Source organism: Macaca nemestrina, chromosome 4 (genome assembly GCF_043159975.1).
Source record: "Macaca nemestrina isolate mMacNem1 chromosome 4, mMacNem.hap1, whole genome shotgun sequence".
NCBI lineage: Eukaryota > Metazoa > Chordata > Mammalia > Primates > Cercopithecidae > Macaca > Macaca nemestrina.
Genome location: NC_092128.1, coordinates 8695902 through 8718803, shown reverse-complemented (window position 1 = coordinate 8718803; position 22902 = coordinate 8695902). Strand labels below are relative to the sequence as shown.

Genomic DNA, 22902 nt, shown 5'->3' with positions numbered 1-22902 from the left:
CATGGAAAATAACCTGGAGCTTTTAGCTGAGCCAAAATCAATAAGAACGAATGGTGCAAAAAACCTGTCACCAAAAAAGCCCCTTTAGCTCATGCTTTCTTAACAGAAGCCCTGGATCCAACAGGAAATAATATTCCCAACCCTCTGTAAGTTTAACAGAAACAAGATCAATTCCAGAGACTAGACTATAGGAAATATTGGCAATTTGGAGTGTTCAGTGGAGTGTAGCAAAGAATATGAAGGGAGTTTGTAAAATAATTATATATTATTATACAGTACATAGAAAATAGTGAATGAACTAAATAAAGACTTCAGAAAAAAGCTGCTTGGCAGTTATACAGATCTGAAGAAATTTGCTATCTGTTGATATGCAAAGCAGAAAACAGACAAATGGGTACATGTTTCAGAAATTTCTTCACCATGAAGGGAAATCTAAATAAGATATCCAAAGATGAAAGTGCGTAATAACAGCAAGAGAAGACTAGTGGTTGAAAACGGTACTTAGAAAGCTTGATAATTTTGCCATAAAGCTTGATGATTTCAACCACGAGTAAAACAGAAGTTAGAGTTCATGCAGGAGAGTGACATGAGGTGAGCTAATGTACCTTCCCATTTTACTAGTTGGGAATTCTGACTTTTGATCTCACTGTAGGTCATCTGCAGGATTGGGACCACATAAAAACTTCCATGCGGTTTTTGAGAGCAAATTTTTTAATCTGCCCCCTTCACCCTCAGAAGTATCTCCTCCAGGAATCTACTCCAGTGCTTACATTTCAAACTCTTGGGATTTAGGGTTTTATTAATCAAGACTCTGTAAAACCTGTGGTTTAGCACACATGAAACTATTCACTAACACCTGAAGCATGGACATGGGAGGCGATGTGAGTATCAGGGAGAGAGAAACGGGCTTGAGAAAGTGCATGCACATGAGCAGGTCAGGGTTGAATCTCCAGGCAGCAGAGACAGTACAGCCATCTCTCCCACCCTCTCCCCAAGGAGACCTCGCAAAGGCATTATCCTTCCCAGCCAGTCTTGACATATAGGGTGGAGGGTTGAGTAGCGAGCTATCGCATGGGAAAATCGTGCAGTACAGCCTCACCTGACGGTATGATTTTAAGGATGTATGTGGGCCTCTGTGAATTCAGTTTTCAGATCTTCCAGTGGCATTTCTCCATTTTTGCTCATGTGTTTACCATTTGCCCAGTTTTGCACTGTGTCATTTCACAAAGATCAAATGGGATGTGAAAAGGACAATAAAATTATTTAAATGATTAAATAATATAAAGAATAATTCAAAGACATGCTGAAGAAATAGTTATTTTCCAAACGTCCAGTAATCTTTCAGCAACTTGACTGGCAGATTTCACTCTAAACACCTCACATGAGCAGTTGATGGGACACATTTACCAACCGTGCCCACTGTTAGCAACTTTGCCCAAAACTTAAATTCAGTCTGTTCTAGTCCACACCTTAAGCCCATTTTCTCCTCTCCTTTAGTTGTGCAATGAATGATATTAAGGTATTCCTTGTGCCCCACCTAAGGATTTATTATTTTCTCTTAGGCTGGTCTCCAGCTCCTTGTGGGCCAGTCCCTGGGTCCCCATGATGACTCATGAGCTCCAATAAAGAATCACTGGTGATAGGTCTTGAATTAATTCCAAACATTATTTTCATTAGATGGAGAGTTTGCCTGAGGTCAGAGATTCATGACTATCTTGTGGACATGTGATGTGCAGAGCCCAGCAGAGTAAACACAAAAAAATTATTAAGTAAATAAATTGTTACATACCCTTTACACAGAAAAATTATTTTCCCTAGCAGAATAACACATGAAAAATTGAGTAAATAAAATTTATTCCATAGCCTTTACACACAAAAAAACCCTATCTTTTCCACAGTGTAAATAGGTCTATGCAGAGGTTGTTTTTTTTTTTGTTTTTGTTTTTTTTTGCTTTTTAAAACTTTGTTTCAATATAACTATGCTTACAGAAATACACTCATATTGGTTAATAGAATGCAATTTAAGTTTAACTTATCTTACACAATTTGGATCAAAAACCTGGTACATGGTTTAAGATTTTAAAAAAGGATTTGCAATCTGGTTTATTTTTATCTAGTACAAATGTATAAAAGATCCTCAATAAAATGTTGCTAAACAAGGCAGCAAGAACCCTGAGAAATTTACCTTTGGTTTGCTTCAGAAAAATAACATGTATTGCACTGCCTAAGTTTATAAAATTGGTGCAACGAAACATTGTCGTATGCCAGAGACATTGTTTCAATGCCAGTTTAGAAAGTTCAATAACTAGTGGGTATGGAAGGGACTGGGAGAGAACCTATGTACACATGTGAAACTATAAAAGCTATCTGATTTAGTTAGTATTGCACGTAGATTGTAAATTTACACAAACCAAAATTCAGATAATTTCTAAAAGAAGAACTACCATTCAACCCGGAAATCTCATTACTTGCTATATACCCAGAGGCATATAAATCATTCTACCATACAGACACATGCACACATATGTTTATTGCCGCACTATTTACAATAGCAAAGACTTGGAACCAACCCAAATGTCCATCAGTGATAGACTGGATAAAGAAAATGTGGCCATATACACCATGGAATACCATGCAGCCACAACAAGGAATAAGTTCATGTCCTTTGCAGGCACATGGATGGAGCTGGAGGCCACTATCATCATCAAACTAACACAGGAACAGAAAACCAAACACCGCATGTCCATACTTATAAATGGGAGCTGAACAATGAGAACACATGGACACAGGGAGGGGAACAACACACACTGGGGCCTGTGGGTGGGGCAGTGGGAGAGAGAACACCAGGATAAATAGCTAATGCATGTTGGGCTTAATACCTAGGTGATGGGTTGAAAGGTGCAGCAAACTACCATGGCACACATTTGCCTATGTAACAAACCTGCATGCCTGCACATATATCCTGAAACAAAAATAAAATAAAATAAAATAAGAAAGAATGTAGGTTATCATTGCTTCCAAATAGGCAGTAAATCTAAAACTAAAACTGTCAGCAGTTTAGGCTTTCAGAACTCAGTTGTCAGATTCCTGCATGGCAGGTTAGGGCAGAGGCACATGCTTCAACTAAGTGGTCATCTTGCCTACTCCTGAGGAAGTCAGAAATGGTCATTGCTGTGTCTGTCTGAATGAGGCCATGTGTGGGTCCGCAGACTCAGAGAAAAACTCTCCTGTCACCCTTGGGTCAGCACCAGCCTGAGGAGGGTCTACAGAGGGGCCTGAGCACAATTCCCCAAGATTTCCATGGAGAGACTCCTCCTCATCCCAGTCTGGCCTTCCAGTCATCCAGGGCACATCCCATGTGCAGGGAGGGGACAGGGGCCCCAATTCTAACTCTGTCCTGTGTGGAAACCACACTGTATGTGAAGGCTAAGACAATAGATGGAGGAGGTGAGACAGGAAATGGCTGTTGCAGCCACAGGAAGTAGTGTTGCTGCATACACAGGTAAATTTACAATAAATAGTCTTGCTTTCATATCTTGAGAAGGTTCTGGGAAATGGGCTGACATCAGTAGTAGACCACAGACTTCCTGGGGACATGCTGAGATGCACAAGAACAAAAAAACCCATAAACTGTATAATAAAGAGGTACAAGCTTCTGCAAATGGTGGGTAACACTGGTTTAAGAAAAATGCTACATTGCCAAAGCAAAGGAAGAACTGAAACTAGGAGGAGACATTGTCCAAACCTAAGTGCAAAGCCCTTGGGGTGGAGGCGATCCTGACTCTTGAGGCCTTTTCTTGCTGTCCTGACCCTCCTGGGCACACTTTGCTCCCCCCATGATATTGAGGAATAGGTCAGAAACCAGGGGCTTTCAAGGGAACAGTATGGTTTGTGGCGAGGTGAGATAGGGATTGGAACATGAGGAAATGGGGGCTGAGTGCCCATGTCTCTCAGCACAACCTACCTCCTTGGTTATTTTGCACCAAGACAGGGACAAAGCCGACATACCGGCCCCTCAGTCTCTGCAAGTCAACAATGTGTGGAACCAAAGGGGTCAGACCCCAGGACTTCATGGCTTTTATGAACATAGCTTCCTGGACAGGGCACTCTACTCCACACCTCCCAGGGTTGGCATTGTCACTCTCCTGGTCTGGTCACCAGGTATAGTCTCCATTAGGGATCACAGGTCCTCAGAACCAGCCCTGTGCAGTTCAGCTGTGTTCCCACAGCTCTCTGAGAACTGAGTCTGTGTTGATGGGTCATTTGGCCGAGCTGTGCTAATGGGTAAATAGAATTTCATGCTCACTGGGTAAGGTCAGAAACATCAGAGAACTTTGGATGTTGATGTGGGAAGAGAACTTAGATCATGTCCTGCAATTCTCACTTTAACCATAAAACAAGCATCCTACCCACCACCTTCATCTCCTGACGCCTGGGCTGCTGCTCTTTCCACAAGGTGGTGAACTTGTCAGTGGGAGGCACAGGTGCTAGAGCGCTAATGGCAAAGTCCATGCTGATGGGCTCCAGTGGAAAACCAGGGCCTCCATGCCAGTGAGGAGCCCTACTGATGCAAACACAGTCCTGATGGGTGCTACTGTGCCACTCAGAGAAGGAAAAAATGAATGTGTCGATGCACCGCAGCAGAGACAATGCCGGGGGAGGCAGGGGGAGAAACTCCCTACGTAATTTAATGCAGTACAACGAGGGTTTTTGGAATTGATACCCTTCCCTTTGTTAATGTCAATAAAATTCTCTTGGTAGGAAGTCCCAGTTTCTGTCACAGTATGAGAATGTCTTATGAGTCATGCTTACAGGCAAAGGGGCTTTGCAACCATCTCTGAATGCTCTAGCCTGGCAGTCTGCCTATGCCCTGAAATGTTCTCCACCACTCAGAGACAGAAATCATTGCCTATTCTCCAGATTAAATGAACTCCTAAAGCATTTTTCCCATAGAGATGCTAAACTCAGAAAGGATAAGACCTAAAAGTTGGAGAAGCTGGGAGGGGGCTGGGCCCTGCCATGGTGTGTACACATGTGCTCTCTGGGTGGAGGCAGAGTGGGCTCTAAGAGCAGACAGGCAGGGTCTGGAGTGGCCTTTTCGGGAAAGCCAGTGTCTCTGCTCTACTTTGTGACCTTCAGAACCCACTAATTCTGGGTGCAGGGTGGGACTGAGGGATGGGTGTCCCATAAGGTTGAATATTACCTAAGGTAGTGGGGCTGGGAGCTGGGATCAGGATTAACAGGACACCACGCAAGAAAGACAGAGGAAAGAGGGAGGAGCAGTGAGACAGAAAGAGGCACAAACTGACAGTGGGAGAGTGAAGTACAGGGTTTAGGGAGCAAAGGAGAGGCAGGAAAGGGGGAAGAACAAGGAGACTTTCTGTAGCCAGAAAGAACTTCTCTCTTCACTTCTCTAATTAGTCTGCACCCAACAGATCAAGATTATGTAGCTCAGACCTACCATGTGTGTTGCTCAAGAGGCCATGATCACCTAGGTTACAGTTCACACTTCTTGGCCTGAAATTGACAGTTTTTATATCAGGCTGCAAACTTTCTTCACAGCCCCCTTGCTTCTATTCTACTACCTTATGAGAGTCACAGCAAGGGGCTTGGGGTAGACAGATGGGGTAGAATGGAACAGAGATGGGGTAGAATCCATCTCTGATTCTACACTCATTCTCTGAGTAACATTGGTCGAGTTACTCATCTTTCTGAGCCTTATTTTTACTTCTTTAGAAACGGAGATGATAATTTCTACTTCCTACTGTTACTGTAAGCATTAGAGAAGGAGATATAAAACCCAGGCCTGAGCCAGAAAGAATTAAGTGGTAGCTGTATCAGCTCTATGAGGGGTACCCGTTTACTGGCAGTCTGCCTATGCTTATTTTTACCTTAAAGGCAATGCTTATTTTTACCTTAAAGACATTCACACTATTTCCTTCCACCTATTTGTCTGTCCCCAAAGTTCTCCACATTTCCAAATCCTCCCTTCCTCTAGTGCAAAACTCCTGCATGAAAACCTCCACAACTTGAGAGTTTTGATCCTCTGCTGTCTGTCAATCAGACAATGCCTCTTGGACTCCATTTCTCCATGTGTGCTGGTTTCATTTCCTCAGCAACATGGGAAGACATCTGTAGAAATGATGCCGGGTTGGTTTCTTCTTCTTTTTCCCCTTGCTCCACCCTCTGCCACATGACAGACACATCAGAGATTTTAAACCTTACTTGGAGTTCATGTAAATGGCCCAGGCATTCTGATGGTCCCCAGGGGTGCTAGTTTATTGTATTAGCTCCTTTTCAGACTTACTGTGTATTAGACTAGTGGTTCTCAAAATGTGGGCCATGGATCGGCAGCATCAGTATGAACTGGAAACTTGTTAGGAAGTATGGGCTCCATCCTTAACTCACTGAATCAGAAACTCTGGGGATGGAGTCCAGCAATCTAAGTTTCAGTAAACCCCCCAAGTGAGTCTGATGCCTGCTAAAGTCTGAGAACCACTGAGCTAAAGCTTTGTTAAAGGACTCTCACCTATGATTAAATCAGCTGAAATGGAGATCGTAAGAGAGTTTTTAAAAGAACATCTGAAATGTAAAAGTTTTAGGTGAGAAAAGTCAACATAAGACCCTCTCATCTAAGATCATCCTAGAGGAAACAAAATGGAGAGGTGCTTTAGGCCATCAGGAAACAGCCTAAATGTCCCTGAAAGTTGAGATGCCTCAGAAATAAACCTCCAACTTTTATTTGTAGCTGGGCACAGGCCCCAATTCCACCAGTCATGGCAGTGGCCCAACTTCAACAGTGCAAATGATACAGCAATGCCCAAGAGCAGTGGTTCTCAAAGTGAGGTTCCCAAACTACTGGGAATTGTCAGAAATGCTATTTTCAGGCTCCATTCAAAACCTACTAATACAGAAATTCCAGGGATGTTGACTAGCCATTTGTGTTTTAATAAACTCTTTAGGTGATTCTGATGCAGGCTAAGGCTTGAAAACCTCTTTGCTAGCCACTGGGAATTCATCCTTTACAAGCACTTTTCCATGTAATTCAGACAATTCTACTGGATGGTTTAAATTGTTCCCATGTTAAGATGAAGGAAATTAGGCTCGAGTTTGAGTAAGGACACTTAGCTAGTTAGTGGCCAAGTAAGAATTGGAACTCAGTTCTAATTCCAGAACCCCAGTGAGAATATGGAGGATGTATTTTGGGTATATGTGATCACTGATGGACTGAGCAGTTAAAAATTTATGTGGGATAACTTCAGGGCAGGATGAAGAAGGTAGAGAAAGGCAAATAGAGCAGTCTCTGCTATTTTAATGGATGATCAAGCCCCAGATCTGTAGCAAGTTAAAACTATAGAGGTCATCTCTTTTACAAGATGTGGCCAAGATAACGGGCAACAGACTACATCAAAGAAACCTTCCACTGGAACCCCAGCATTTAAGGACTTGATTTTTTTGTTTGTTTGTTTTGAGGCAGAGTCTTGCTCTGTCACCCAGGCTAGAATGCAATGGCATGGTCTCAGCTCACTGCAACCTCTGCCTCCCAGATTCAAGCAATTATCTTGCCTCAGCCTCCCAAGTGGCTGGGATTATAGGCACCCACCACCACGTCCGGCTAATTTTTTGTATTTTTAGTAGAGATGGGGTTTCACCATGTTGGCCAGGCTGGTCTCAAACTCCTGACCTCATGATCTGCCCACCTCAGCCTCCCAAAGTGCTGGAATTACAGGCATGAGCCACGGTGCCCAGCCAAGGGCTTGAATTGTTAACTCTTCACTTGAGCTATTAATATTTGATCTGTATTCAGCTCCTTTGACTTCCTTCTCAGTATCTCCCTGTGCATTATTTTCTCCTTACCTAACTGCTGTCCTGACAGAAAACATTTACCTCTGAGAGAGGAATGACAGCTCCAGATCAATGGGGTGCATGTTTTACAGAGGGGAATTTCAGCCCCTTCAGATCACACAGGATAAGACAGTTATCTACCCTCTCTGAGGACAGAGCTTGCTGCTATAGCAGCCCTGGGTCTTGTGGTTTCCTTTCACACACTGAAGTTATTTTTCACACTTGACAAAACATCTAGAAACCAAATGCCTCTGAATACTCAGGGAGATGAAACTCAGGAAGGACAGCAAGTGAAAATGAAAAGGTACTATGGGAGAGTTTTTGGAAAGGAAATGGGGTAGGGGCTGACAGGTTTATGAGCAAAGGAAACAGAATGGGCTGGTGACCCCAGTGGGTTCACCTCAAAGTTTACAGCCAGGGTTCCTCTATGTTCGCTTTGACTCACTTGTTCTGTTTCCATGCACTGAGTGGGTGGGGCTGGTGGGAGGCAGAGCAAGTGGAAGAGGATCACAATTAAAGCAACTGAAATTCAGATCATGTAAAGCCTGATGAGGGAGAAGGTTTGAATTCATAATTCACACAGCCCACAATTACACATATCTGACTGTGACATACCCACATTCAAGACTGGAGTGTTTTTCCATTTTCCATAATAAAACATTCAGGATACAAACTTAGTTATGAGTTTCTATAAAACATCATCTGCTCAAATCACCAGCCTCATTTCTACACAATCTGACTTCCCACCTCAAGGATCTAGCCATCCTTGGCTTTCTTTGATTAATTGAGAGCTCCAGGTTTTCACTTACCTTGGAATATGCATTATCTTCTTCCTGAAAATACTTCTAATCTCTTTCCCTAACTTCTACTCACTATTCAATTTCAGCTCAAACAATGTTGCTTTTTCTAAGAATTTTTTTCTGACTACCCCCACTATTGGTTTAGCAGATCCTCTATACACTCTTAAAACATCCTAGTGTTCTCCTTAATAACATTCATTATCCTACAGTTTTTGTTAACTGTCATGTTTGCCTGAGAAAGGAGGTAGTGATAGGGAAAAGGTGGTGATGGTAAAAATAGAAGAGGGAGGATTTTATAGGATAGGCACAGAAGGAAGTAAAATATTTATTGATTCTAATTACACCGTTACATTATTTGGTCTGCCCTGTTGTAAAGTCCATAGTTATGTTTGTTGGCTACTTCTATTAGTTGAGCTTAAGGTCTGCTTTTATTTAATATTAAACATTTACAAGAAATAGCTCAAGTTAAGTCTTGCTTATCTTTGCAAATCAAGCAAGGTTGAGGTCATTTGTAAGGCCTAACTGCTTTTGTCTGCTCAGGGATTCTCCGGGTCTGGTCTCCATTTTAACTTATTAACAAAAAGAGATGAGACCCTGAAACCAGGTCCAGCTAGAACTAGGGCAATTGAAGAGAGAATTGCTCTTAGAAATGGATAAGATTACTTAGGAATAGCAAGTCAAAAATCCTGAATTAGCTATTAACAAATAGAATCAAGCAATGCTTTGTATGATTAAGATTTGTCAAAGTATGCAAAGAATTCAATATTAGGAAATATTTTTATATAATGTAATGTATTACAAAGTTATAGAGCAACATAATCTGATCACCTCCTTAGCTGCTGAAAGGTAATTTGGTAAAATTAGATGTCTAATAATTGGTTCCTTTTCCCCATAATAAAATTTTCCATCTCAACCTCAAAGTCTGCATCTAGTTTAATGGTAAACATTGAGATCTTGCCACAAAAGTTAAGAACAAGCTAAGGAAGCCTACTACCATTGTGATTACTTACTTAACATTCTCTTAGATACTAGCCACAATAAATTAACAGTGAAAGAAATTAGAAGTTGTTTTATTAAAAAATTCAAAAAAAAAGAAGGTAAATTATCATTTTTGGCCCCATAAAGAACTTTTACAAATCAATATCAAAATTATTCCCATCATAATTGAAACATGGGCAATAAATATATAAGACAGATATCAATAAAAATATAGTTCTTTCTTTAATAAATAGACATATGACAAATGACTCAATCATATTCCCATTGAGTAATGTGTATGAAAATCACACTAATATCATCTTTCAGCTATCCGTTTGGCACAGATAAAATTATGAGCAATAATATCAGAAACTAATAAAATGCTGGTGAAACTAATTTGATCAAAACTTTTATTGTAAGCAATTCAGTAATATCTGTCAAAATTACAAATGCATGTACCAATTATATAGCAATTCTCCTTGTAGGAACCCACTCAGGTGATCTGATTATCTGTTGCTGCATAAGAAACTACTCCAAAACTCAGTGGCTTAAAACAACATGTTTTCGTGTGTTAAGAATTTGGGCAGAGCACAGTGGGTACAACTTGACTTCACTCCTTGCAGACTGGGCCTCAGTTGGAGTGGCTCAAATGACTCAAGATGGGGTGGGGGACAGATCAATGAGGGCCACATATGGGAGCCTCTGGTTGTCAACTGTGTCCCTAGCTGCTTCTCCACGTTGCACCTGCTGAGCCTAGAATATCCCAAATGGCTTCTACCCTCCTTCACCAAAGTAACAGACTCTTCTCCTGGTGGTTTTACTTTCCCAGGTTCATCATAGAATTGTAAAGTCAGCAGAACTTAAAGGTACTATTGATCAGCTTTATTCACTGTTTGACTCATAATAGCCAGGAAAACAGATTGTGTGTGCGAAGCAGGCTCTCAGATGCTCAGAGATCTTTATAGAGCCCTGACTCACCCAAAACTCTTTTCCTTCATGGCCTGCTGAGTCTTTTACAATCCCACCCCATTGCATCTCATAGTAGAGGAATCCCTTGCTCCAAATGTTATACATCCCCAAAAAAAGTTACATAGCAAAATTCCACCATAGGGGCTCTATATTTCATCATTTAAAGGGGAAAAGCTGCAATACATTTCTAGCCCATCCAAAAACCCCAACAATTTCCTCCAGATATCACTAAAACACTCTTAAACAATCAAAGCAATATAACAGTCAACAATGATATCTGCAAAATGGAAGGCCATTAAATGCCAATCAGATCATTGTTTAGCTGATTATTTGCCAGTTATTTAACACTACACTCATGTCTGTCTGCAGTGAGCAGTGATATCAATGCAAACATTCTTCTCTACTATACCTCTACAAGAATTCAGAAAAATTGATCAAATATAAAAATGGGTTCATATAGATAACAAATTCAAATTTCACTCACAAATTTAAAAAAGGTTTATTTACTAATTAGAATTGCCTAAAAGAGGTTTAGAGGAGAGGAGAGGGAGATCAGAGTCCTCACAGTGGCTGCTCAGTGGGATGAGTGTGTGAGATGAGCTGATAAAGGAGGAGGAGGAATTGTTCATGCCTGGGGTTTGTCCATATCCAGTTCCAAGGGACTGGCAATTGTCTTTACAGCACTTGACTCTCCAGAAGGAGATGATTGTGGTTTGAATTAGTTCTCTGGCAGTAAGTCCTTTGCTATGTAAGGCTCATAGTTCTTCACATTTTTCACTGTACATGTCACCAATTCAGACCTCTTCAAAAAGATCCAAGAAGGGTTTTTCTGTTGGCGGTGTTGGTGTTGGTGTTGTTATTGTGTTGCTTTGCAGTCATCACTTCATGAAACTTTGGAAATCAGCAATAAATTGTCCCTTTCTCGTAGAAGAAACTTTCACTTAATAATATGAAGAAAATGATTCTAACAATTAAAAACCAATTTAGACAATGTGGGAACAAGACAGGATCCTGTCAAGAAACAGCTGAGATATGACTGCAGTTCACTTAACTTTCACCCTACAGACTCAAGGGCAATATCAGTGTTTTACTGGTGTGCACAATCAGATTTCCTTCAGTGGAGTTTCAATTCAAATAATGAATTTTGGGTGCAATCAGTGGAAAGTTATTTATGGCAAATATTTAAATTTTGGGAGTTTAAATAGTGAGGGAGAGTTTGAGGTTAAAGAGCTCCTGAATTCTTAGTTATCCCAAAATATAATGATGAATTGAAAACTGCCTAGTAAGTCAGGAAGCTAAACAAGCCTAAAAGAAGTCACCATAATTTTTAAACTCATAGTAACAAGGCTCCCCACTCCATGTTTTGGAATTTGGGGATGTTAAATCCACTTGTTCCTTTTGTTTTGCAATTTCTCATTATATCTTTACCTGTGCACTCTTCTCCTTTCACAAACACAATGTTTTGTATCATCTTATTAAGAATGATATACTCTATAACTGCACTGTTCAGAACAGTAACCACTAGCCACATGTGGCCATTTAATTATATGATTTAAAATTAAAATGTAAAATTCAGTTTCTCCATCCCATTAGCTACCTTGCAAGTGCTCAACAGCCACATGTGCTAGTGGCTGCCATATTGGACAGGGCAGACAGTAAACATTTCCATCACAGAATTCTCTATCGAACAGTACTGCTTTATAAATAAACCCTTTACAAGAAATCACAGAACAATTGTCAAATACATCTCAATATCACTACAGAAAATCTGTGGTCCATTCTTTTGTCTTGACCTATTGTCCAAAATTGCCTTGAACCATGGGAATAAAATGAATTTTAAAATGTCACAGTACTCTAAAACATGCACCTTTACTCAGCCACTGCCCTCTCCTTCCTCACCTCCTCCCAACATCTATCTTACCCCTAATTTAAGGCTGTAGTCACATCACTTACTAGAAGCATGAGATGTAGGGGAAACGTTCCATGTCTGCTCATGTTCAGAAGGGACAGCAGTGAGAAGGCTTGAACAAGAAGTTTCATCATGGAGATATTTAAAACTATGCTTGGAAGTCTCTACAGATGGTCTAAAAGATGAAGCAGGAGAAGCAACATTTGCATCTCCAAACCTAGAGGAACAGTGCAAAAACAGAAGGACCTATCTCCAGTTGCTGGGAGTGAGGCCAGCTGTTAGCTGTCAGCTGTTGAGCCATCAGACCTGTCCAGAAATTGGCTTCTGCTGAAGAAAGATGCCTCACGTAAGTCAAGTGTCTTTTCCAGGGGAAGTTTGCATCCAATGGGGATTATAAAGTCCTGCTAGCTCCCCTTCATTCTGAAACTCCAACCAAACTTTAGAACTCCCTGTAGAGTCCATATTTGTTGTGACTACATCTCAGTCTCACTTCTCCCTGCCTAATCCTAGGTTCTTCCCTTCCCCCTCTAGCACTTTTCCTGAGAGGATTCCCCAATAAACTTCCTTCATCCATTTCATCTTCATCTCAACAGTCTGTATTCCTTGGAACCCAAACTTTTGCACATGCACATGTACATATCACTTATGTTAGGAAACATAGTGATGCAATTTGCAATATTAGTAGGTCAAAAGGAAAAAGACATGGAATTATATCAGTCAACATTAAAATAAATTTTTCTAAATTTATATCTCAGATGAAAGACTTTAATGAAGTAGGACTAAGCAAAGTATAGCCACACTGATTTTAAAATAAACTGATTAATTGCCAATAACCAGCATCAATAATAATAAGATATTAGATGCCCTACAGTTAAATAAATAATAAAAACACATTAGCTCACTTTTGAAAAGGTAACAAGCAATGTAATTATACAAGAGAAAGAAACATAAGACTTTTTGGAAACAAGGAGATAAAATTATCACTATTTGCAACTGAGTCTATGATAAACCTAGAAACTCCGAGAAAATCAAAAGGAAATTTTTTAAATGTTTTAAAATATTGAAATAAGTAAATTAGCTGTTTATGAAATTAATTTACTAATTTTATTGTATTTCTCTTTATAAAATAAAAGCCCTTTAGAAGATAGGGTAAAAGGATAAATTCTGATTTAGAATAGCAACTTAAAAAGTTAAATTCTCATGAACAAACTGGGTAAAAACCGTTATGTGCTCTATATGAAGAAAGACTTAATACTCTACCAAAGGGCACAAAACCTGCCACACATTTTTCCGAAGTGTTGTAACATTTTACACTCCCATCAACATTGTATGAGAGTTCTGATTGTTCAAAATTCTCACTTGTTGCCTGTCATTTTGGATTTTATTTTAACCATTCTGAGTAATGTGCAATGTTATCTCATTCTGAAATAAACTAAGTATTGAAGAAACATACTAAAAATAATAAGAGCCATCTATGAGGAACCCACAGCCAACATCATACTGAATGAGCCCAAGCTGGCAGCATTCCCCTTGAAAACTGTCACAAGACAAGGATGCCCTTTCTCACCATTACCATTCAACATAGGATTGGAAGTAATATTGGTTGGAGCAATCAGTCAAAAGAAGGAAATAAAGGGCATCCAAATAGGAAGAGAGAAATTTACACTATCCTTGTTTGCAGACAAGGTTTCTATATCTAGAAACCCCCATAGTCTCTGCCCAAAAGCTTCTTCAGCTGATAAACAACTGCAACAGAATCTCAGAATACAAAAAAATCAATGTACAAAAATCACTAGCATTCTTATACACAAACAACAGTCAAGCCAAGAGCCAAATCAGGAATGCAATCCCGTTCACAATTGCCTCAAAGAGAGTAAAATACCTCGGAATACAGCTAACCAGGGAGGTGAAGAATCTCTGTAATGAGAACTACAAAAACAGTACTCAAAGAAATATGAGATGACACAAACAAATGAAAAAACATTCCAAGCTCATGGATAGGGAGAATAAATATTGTTAAAATGGCCATACTCTGCCTGTATTAGTCAGGGTTCTCTAGAGGCACAGAACTAATGGAATATACATATATATTTCACACAATAGGCCATCTTCAGGCTGAGGAGGAAGGGGAGCCAGTCCAAGTTCCAAAACTGAAGAACTTAGAGTCTGATGTTTGAGGGTAGGAAGCATCCAGCATGGGAGAAAGATGTAGGCTGGGAGGCTAGGCCAGTCTCTCTTCAGATTTTTCTGCCTGGTCATATTTTAACCATGCTGACAGCTGATTAGATTGTTTCCACCCAGATTAAGGGTGGGTCTGCCTTTCCTGGCCCACTGATTCAAATGTTAATCTTTTGGGGAACACCTTTAGAGACCCAGGATCAATACCTTGTATCCTTCAATCCAATCAAGTTGACACTCAGTATTAACCATCACACTGCCCAAAGCAATTTAAAGCTTTAATGCTATTCCTATCAAACCACCAATGACATTCTTCACAGAATTAGGAAAAAAAAAAAACTATTTTAAAATTCATATGGAATCAAAACAGAACCTGAATAGCCAAGGCGATACTAAGCAAAAAGAACAAAGCTCGAAGCACCATGCTACCCAACTTCAAACTATACTACAGAGCTACAGTAACCAAAACAGCATGGTACTGGTACAAATACAGGCACATAGACCAATGGAACAGAATAGAGAGTCCAGAAATAAGGCCACACACCTACAACTTCTGATCTTCAACAAAGCTGACAAAAACAAGTAATGGGAAAAGGACTCCCTATTCAATAAATGGTGCTGGGATAATTGGCTAGCCATATGCAGAAGATTGCGATTGGACCCCTTCCTCACACCATATACAAAACTCAGCTCATGCTGGATTAAAGACTTATACGTAAAACCCAAAACTATAAAATCCCTGGAACATAACCTAGGAAATACCATTCTGGACACAGGAACAGGCAAGGATTTTATAATGAACTTGCCAAAAGCAATTGCAACAAAAGTAAATTTGACAAATGGAATCTAATTAAACTAAAACGTTTCTCACAGCAAAAAAACTATCAACAGAATAAACAGACAGCCTACAGAATAGGAGAAAATGTTTGCAATCTATTTTTTTCTTATACATGCTGGATATTAGATCTTTGCATCTGACAAAAGTCTAATATCCAGTATCTACAAGGAACTTAAACGAATGTACAAGAAAAAAACAAAAGACCCCATTAAAAAGTGGGCAAAAGAGGGGTGCGCCCAAGATGGCCAAATAGGAACAGCTCCAGCCTCCAGCTCCTAGCCTAAGCGACACAGAAGATGGGTGATTTCTGCATTTTCAACTGAGGTATCAGCTTCATCTCACTGGGGCATGTTGGATAGTTGGCGCTGGTCCGCGGGTGCAGCCCGACCAGCAAGAGCTGAAGCAGGGTGAGGCATCGCCTCACCTGGGAAGCCCAAGGGGGAAGGGAATTCCCTTTCCTGGCCAAAGGAAATTGAGACACACAACACCTGGAAAATCAGGTAACTCCCACCCTAATACTGTGCTTTACCAAGGGTCTTAGCAAATGGTACACCAGGAGATTACATCCCATGACTGGCCCGGAGGGTCCCACGCCCATGAAGCCTCCCTGATTGCTAGTACAGCAGTCTGAGATCTAACTGCAAGGCAGCAGTGAGGCTGGGGGAGGGGCGCCCGCCATTGCTGAGGCTTAAGTAGGTAAATGAAGCCACCTGGATGCTCAACTTGGGTGGAGCCCACCACAGCTCAAGGAGGCTGGCCTGCCTCTTGTAGACTCCTCCTCTGGGGACAGGGCATAGCTAAACAAAAAGTAGCAGAAACCTCTGCAGATGTAAATGTCCCTGTCTGACAGCTTTGAAGAGAGCACTGGATCTCCCAGCATGGAGGTTGAGACCTAAGAATGGACAGACTGCCTGCTCAAGTGGGTCCCTGACCCCCGCCCTGAGTAGCCTAACTGGGAGACATCCCCACTAGGTGCAGACCGACACCTCACACCTCACACGGTGGGGTACACCCCTGAGATGAAGCTTCCACAGCAAGAATCAGACAGCAACACTCACTGTTCAGCAGTATTCTATCTTCTGCAGCCTCTGCTGCTGATACCCAGGCAAACAGGGTCTTGAGTAGACCTCAAGCAAACTCCGACAGACCTACAGCTAAGGGTCCTGACTATTAGAAGGAAAACTAACAAACAGAAAGGACATCCACAACAAAACCCCATTGGTACGTCACCATCATAAAAGACCAACGGCAGACAAAACCACAAAGATGGGGAAAAAGCAGTGCAGAAAAGCTGGAAATTCAAAAAATCAGACCACATCTGCCCCTCCAAAAGAACGCAGCTCATCACCAGCAATGGAACAAAGCTGGACAGAGGATGACTTTGATGAGTTGAGAGAAGAAGGCTTCAGTCAATCAAATTTCTCAGAGCTAAAGGAGGAACTATGTACCCAGCGCAAAGAAACTAACAACCTTGAAAAAAGAATGGATGACTGGATAACTAGAATAATCAATGCAGAAGAGACCTTAAAAGAACTCATAAATTTGTTTGAGTTCTTTGTAGGTTCTGGATATTAGCCCTTTGTCAGATGAGTAGATTGCAAAAATTTTCTCCCATTCTGTAGGTTGCCTGTTCACTCTGATGGTAGTTTCTTTTGCTGTGCAGAAGCTCTTTAGTTTAATGAGATCCCATTTGTCAATTTTGGCTTTTGCTGCCGTTGCTTTTGGTGTTTTAGACATGAAGTCTTTGCCCATGCCTATGTCCTGAATGGTACTACCTAGGTTTTCCTCTAGGATTTTTATGGTATTAGGTCTAACATTTAAGTCTCTAATCCATCTTGAATTAATTTTCGTATAAGGAGTAAGGAAAGGATCCAGTTTCAGCTTTCTACTTATGGCTAGCCAATTTTCCCAGCACCATTTATTAAATAGGGAATCCTTTCCCCATTTCTTGTTTCTCTCAGGTTTGTCAAAGATCAGATGGCTGTATATGTGTGGCATTATTTCTGAGGACTCTGTTCTGTTCCATTGGTCTATATCTCTGTTTTTGTACCAGTACCATGCTGTTTTGGTTATTGTAGCCTTGTAGTATAGTTTGAAGTCAGGCAGCGTGATGCCTCCAGCTTTGTTCTTTTGACCTAGGATTGTCTTGGAGATGCGGGCTCCTTTTGGTTCCATATGAACTTTAAAGCAGTTTTTTCCAATTCTGTGAAGAAACTCATTGGTAGCTTGATGGGGATGGCATTGAATCTATAAATTACCTTGGGCAGTATGGCCATTTTCACGATATTGATTCTTCCTATCCATGAGCATGGTATGTTCTTCCATTTGTTTGTGTCCTTTTTTATTTCACTGAGCAGTGGTTTGTAGTTCTCCTTGAAGAGGTCCTTTACATCCCTTGTAAGTTGGATTCCCAGGTATTTTATTCTCTAAAAGTGGGCAAAGGATATGAACAGACATTTCTCAAAAGAAGACATTCATACAGCCAACAGACACATGAAAAAATGCTCATCATCACTGGCCATCAGAGAAATGCAAATCAAAACCACAATGAGATACCTTCTCACACCAGTTAGAATGGCGATCATTAAAAAGTCAGGAAACAACAGGTGCTGGAGAGGATGTGGAGAAATAGGAACACTTTTACACTGTTGGTGGGATTGTAAACTAGTTCAACCATTATGGAAAACAGTATGGCGATTCCTCAAGGATCTAGAACTAGATGTACCATATGACCCAGCCATCCCATTACTGGGTATATACCCAAAGGATTATAAATTATGCTGCTATAAAGACACATGCACTCGTATGTTTATTGCAGCACTATTCACAATAGCAAAGACTTGGAATCAACCCAAATGTCCATCAGTGACAGATTGGATTAAGAAAATGTGGCACATATACACCATGGAATACTATGCAGCCATCAAAAAGGATGAGTTTGTGTCCTTTGTAGGGACATGGATGCAGCTGGAAACCATCATTCTTAGCAATCTATCACAAGAACAGAAAACCAAACACCGCATGTTCTCACTCATAGGTGGGAACTGAACAATGAGATCACTTGGACTCAGGAAGGGGAACATCACACACAGGGGCCTGTCATGGGGAGGGGGGAGGGGGGAGGGATTGCATTGGGAGTTATAACTGATGTAAATGACAAGTTGATGGGTGCAGCACACCAACATGGCACAAGTATACATATGTAACAAACCTGCACGTTATGCACATGTACCCTACAACTTAAAGTATAATAATAATAAATAAATTTAAAAAAAAAAAAAGAACTCATAGAGATGAAAACCATAACACGAGAACTACATGACAAATGCACAACCTTCAGTAACCGACTCGATCAACTGGAAGAAAGAGTATCAGCGATTGAAGATGAAATGAATGAAATGAAGCGAGAAGAGAAGTGCAGAGAAAAAAGAGTAAAAAGAAATGAACAAAGCCTCCAAGAAATATGGGATTATGTGAAAAGACCAAATCTATGTCTGACTGGTGTGCCTGAAAGTGATGGGGAAAATGGAACCAAGTTGAAAAACACTCTTCAGGATATCATCCAGGAGAACTTCTCCAACCTCGTAAGGCAGGCCAACATTCACATTCAGAAAATACAGAGAACGCCACAAAGATACTCCTCGAGAAGAGCAACTCCAAGACACGTAATTGTCAGATTCACCAAAGTTGAAATGAAGGAAAAAATGTTAAGGGCAGCCAGAGAGTAAGGTCGGGTTACACACAAAGGGAAACCCATCAGACTAACAGCAGATCTCTTGGCAGAAACTCTACAAGCCAGAAGAGAGTGGGGGCCAATATTCAACATTCTTAAAGAAAAGAATTTTCAGCCCAGAATTTCATATCCAGCCAAACTAAGTTTCATAAGTGAAGGAGAAATAAAATCCTTTACAGACAAGCAAATGCTTAGAGATTTTGTCACCACCAGGCCTGCCCTACAAGACATCCTGAAGGAAGCACTAAACATGGAAAGGAACAACAGGTACCAGCCATTGCAAAAACATGCCAAAATGTAAAGTCCATTGATGCTAGGAAGAAACTGCATCAACTAACGAGCAAAATAACCAGCTAATATCATAATGACAGGATCAAGTTCACACATAACAATATTAGCCTTAAATGTAAATGGACTAAATGGTCCAATTAAAAGACACAGACTGGCAAATTGGATAAAGAGTCAAGACCCATCAGTTTCCTGTATTCAGGAGACCCATCTCACATGCAGAGACACACATAGGCTCAAAACAAAGGGATGGAGGAAGATCTACCAAGCAAATGGAAAACAGAAAAAAAGCAGGAGTTGCAATCCTAGTTTCTGATAAAACAGACTTTAAACCATCAAAGATGAAAAGAGACAATGAAGGTCATTACATAATGGTAAGGGGATCGAATCACCAGAAAGAGCTAACTATCCTAAATATATATGCACCCAATACAGGAGCACCCAGATTCATAAAGCAAGTCCTTAGAGACTTACAAAGAGATTAGACTCCCATACAATAATAATAATGGGAGACTTTAACACCCCACTGTCAACATTAGACAGATCAACGAGACAGAAAGTTAACAAGGATATCCAGGAATTGAACTCACTCTGCACCAAGCGGACCTAATAGACATCTACAGACTCTTCACCCAAAATCAACAGAATATACATTCTTCTCAACACCACATCACACTTATTCCTAAATAGACCACATAGTTGGAAGTAAAGCACTCCTCAGCAAATGTAAAAGAACAGAAATTATAACAAACTGTCTTTCAGACCACAGTGCAATCAAACTAGAATTCAGGACTAAGAAACTCTATCAAAACCGCTCAACTACATGGAAACAGAACAACCTGCTCCTGAATGACTACTGGGTGCATAACGAAATGAAGGCAGAAATAAAGATGTTCTTTGAAACCAATGAGAACAAAGATACAACATACCACAATCTCTGGGACACATTTAAAGCAGTGTGTAGAAGGAAATTTATAGCACTAAATGCCCACAAGAGAAACAGGAAAGATCTAAAATTGACACTCCAACATCACAACTAAAAGAACTAGAGAAGCAAGAGCAAACACATTCAAAAGCTACCCGAAGGCAAGACATAACTAAGATTAGAGCTGAACTGAAGGAGATAGAGACACAAAAAACCCCCCAAAAAATCAATGAATACAGTAGCTGGTTTTTTGAAAACATCAACAAAACTGATAGACCGCTACCAAGACTAATAAAGAAAAAATGAGAGAAGAATCCAATAGACGCAATAAAAAAATGATAAAGGGGATATCACCACTGACCCCACAGAAATACAAACTACCATCAGAGAATACTATAAACACCTCTATGCAAATAAACTAGAAAACCTAGAAGAAATGGATAATTTCCTGGACACTTACAATCTCCCAAGACTAAACCAGGAAGAAGTTGAATCCCTGAATAGACCATTAGCAGGTTCTGAAATTGAGGCAATAATTAATAGACTACCAACCAAAAAAATTCCAGGACCAGATGGATTCACAGCCGAATTCTACCAGAGGTACAAGGAGGAGTTGGTACCATTCCTTCTGAAACTATTCCAGTCAATAGAAAAAGAGGGAATCCTTGCTAACTCGTTTTACGAGGCCAATATCACCCTGATACCAAAGCCTGACAGAGATACAACAAAAAAAGAGAACTTTAGACCAATATCCCTGATGAACATTGACGCAAAAATCCTCAATAAAATACTTGCAAACCAAATCCAGTCGCACATCAAAAAGCTCATCCACCACAATCAAGTGGGCTTTATCCCTGGGATGCAAGGCTGGTTCAACATATGCAAATCAATAAACGTAATCCAGCATATAAACAGAACCAAAGACAAAAACCACATGATTATCTCAATAGATGCAGAAAGGCCATCGACAAAATTCAACAGCCCTTCATGCTAAAAACTCTCAATAAATTCGGTATTGATGGAACATATCTCAAAATAATAAGAGCTATTTATGAAAACCCACAGCCAATATCATACTGAATGGGCAAAAACTGGAAGCATTCCCTTTGAAAACTGGCACAAGACAGGGATGCCCTCTCTCACCACTCCTATTCAACATAGTGTTGGAAGTTCTGGCTAGAGCAATCAGGCAAGAGAGAGAAATAAACGGTATTCAGTTAGGAAAAAAAGAAGTCAAATTGTCCCTCTTTGCAGGTGACATGATTGTATATTTAGAAAACCCCATCATCTCGGCCCAAAATCTCCTTAAGCTGATTAGCAACTTCAGCAAAGTCTCAGGATACAAAATGAATATGCAAAAATCACAAGCATTCTTATACACCAGTAACAGACAGAGAGCCAAATCATGAATGAACTTCCATTAACAATTGCTTCAAAGAGAATAAAATACCTAGGAATCCAACTTACAAGGGATGTAAAGGACTTCTTCAAGGAGAACTACAAACCACTGCTCAGTGAAAAAAAAGAGGACACAAACAAATGGAAGAACATACCATGCTCATGGATAGGAAGAACCAATATCATGAAAATGGCCATACTGCCCAAGGTAATTTACAGATTCAATGCCATCCCCATCAAGCTACCAATGAGTTTCTTCACAGAATTGGAAAAAATTGCTTTAAAGTTCATATGGAACCAAAAAAGCGCCCGCATTGCCAAGACAATCCTAAGCCAAAAGCACAAAGCTGGAGGCATCATGCTACCTGACTTCAAACTATATTACAAGGCTACAGTAACCAAAAGATTATGGTACTAGTACCAAAACAGAGATGTAGACCAATGGAACAGAACAGAGCCCACAGAAATAACACCACACATCTACAGCCATCTGATCTTTGACAAACCTGACAAAAACAAGAAATGGGGAAAGGATTCCCTAGTTAATAAATGGTGCTGGGAAAATTGGCTAGCCATAAGTAGAAAGCTGAAACTGGATCCTTTCCTTACTCCTTATATGAAAATAAATTCAAGATGGATTAGAGACTTAAATGTTAGACCTAATACCATAAAAATCCAAGAAGATAACCTAGGAAATACCATTCAGGACACAGGCATGGGCAAGGAATTCATGTCTAAAACACCAAAAGCAACAGCAACAAAAGCCAAAATTGATGAATGGGATCTAATTAAACTAAAGAGCTTCTGCACAGCAAAAGAAACTACTATCAGAGTGAACAGGCAACCTACAGAATGGGAGAAAATTTTTGCAATCTACTCATCTGACAAAGGGCTAATATCCAGAACCTACAAAGAACTCAAACAAATTTACAAGAAAAAAACAAACAACCCCATCAAAAAGTGGGCAAAGGATATGAACAGACATTTCTCAAAAGAAGACATGCATACAGCCAACAGACACATGAAAAAAATGCTCATTAT

At 40.3% G+C, this 22902-nt stretch overlaps 1 long non-coding RNA gene across 2 annotated transcripts in view; it reads right to left on the bottom strand.

Moving 5' to 3' along the window:
- Positions 1-474: 474 nt before the first annotated feature.
- LOC105474894 (uncharacterized) overlaps positions 475-22902 on the bottom strand; it is a 31994-nt gene continuing 9566 nt past the window's right edge. The window contains exon 3 of one of the 2 annotated variants that reach the window (XR_983002.3): positions 475-1211. This is a non-coding gene — a long non-coding RNA (uncharacterized lncRNA). Of the gene's footprint in view, positions 1212-17744; positions 17944-22902 lie in introns of those variants that run through there. The other variant, XR_011621854.1, reaches the window with a different exon arrangement.